Source organism: Belonocnema kinseyi, chromosome 2 (assembly GCF_010883055.1).
Source record: "Belonocnema kinseyi isolate 2016_QV_RU_SX_M_011 chromosome 2, B_treatae_v1, whole genome shotgun sequence".
Classification (NCBI taxonomy): Eukaryota; Metazoa; Arthropoda; class Insecta; order Hymenoptera; family Cynipidae; genus Belonocnema; species Belonocnema kinseyi.
Window position 1 is genome coordinate 30,427,982 of NC_046658.1, and position 1,048 is coordinate 30,429,029.

The window sequence follows — 1,048 nt, forward strand, 5'->3', positions numbered from 1 at the left end:
AGTCGGTACAAATATAGAATTATGTATTGCCATTTTAGCTTTATTTGATATATTTTTACTTCTGATAAGGGGATTTGCTCTACCAATAACCTTCTTACCTTCATTTATTCGTCTATTTAATTTCTCATCTATCTTCCCGTCCCTAGTAAATAAGCTACCAAGGTATACGAACTTATCAATTTGTTCAATTCTCTCATCATTTAATAAAATATTGCATAGTGTTTTCTCACTCTTTCCTTCGAACACCATAGTTCTTGTTTTATTTGCGTTAATTTTGAGGCTAATGCTCCTCATGCTTGCATCTAGTTTATTTAACATTCTTTGTAAGTCTTCGATAGACTCTGCCATAACAACCTTATCATCTGCGAACGCTAACCCACGTACCTTTACTGTTTCGAGATCCACACCCTCTTCGTCGAAGAGAGCCATTCTCAAACACTTGTCCATAAATAATATAAATAACCATGAAGACATAACGCATCCTTATCTAACTCCTTGAATAATATCGAAACAGTCACTCAGTTTCCCATTCACTCTTACACTCGCTTTGCTACCTGTATATATTGTTTTTATAGCTTGTAGGATCCATCCATTGACTCCATACTCTTTCAGGACTTCCCAAAGTTTACTTCTATCTACCTTGTCTAAAGCTTTTTCTAGGTCAACAAATGCACAGAAAACTTTTTTTCCTGCTCTCACACTTTTTTCTTTTATTTGTCTTAAGCTAAATATTTGATCTGTACATGACCTTCCTGGCATAAACTAACTTTAGACTTCCCAAATCTTTGCTTCTGTTATTTTCATTACCTTACGAATAAGTATTTTTGAATATATTTTACTTACGGTACTTAATAAGCTAATCCCTCTGTAATTATTGCACTCGGTTTTATCTCCCTTTCTCTTGTATATTGGTACGATAATTGCTTTTTTCCAATCGTCTGGGACATCTTCCATCTCGAAACATGAATTTATCAATTCGCACAGTCTATGTGGTATGCACGCGCCACCGTGTTTAAGCATTTCAGCGTTAATACCGTCTACCCCGGCA

At 35.3% G+C, this 1,048-nt stretch overlaps 1 long non-coding RNA gene across 1 annotated transcript in view; it reads right to left on the reverse strand.

Annotated features, from left to right (window-relative positions):
• The window catches only part of LOC117183117, a 95,137-nt gene that overhangs the window by 957 nt on the left and 93,132 nt on the right, over window positions 1-1,048 (reverse strand). The gene's annotated exons all lie outside the window — the stretch shown is intronic.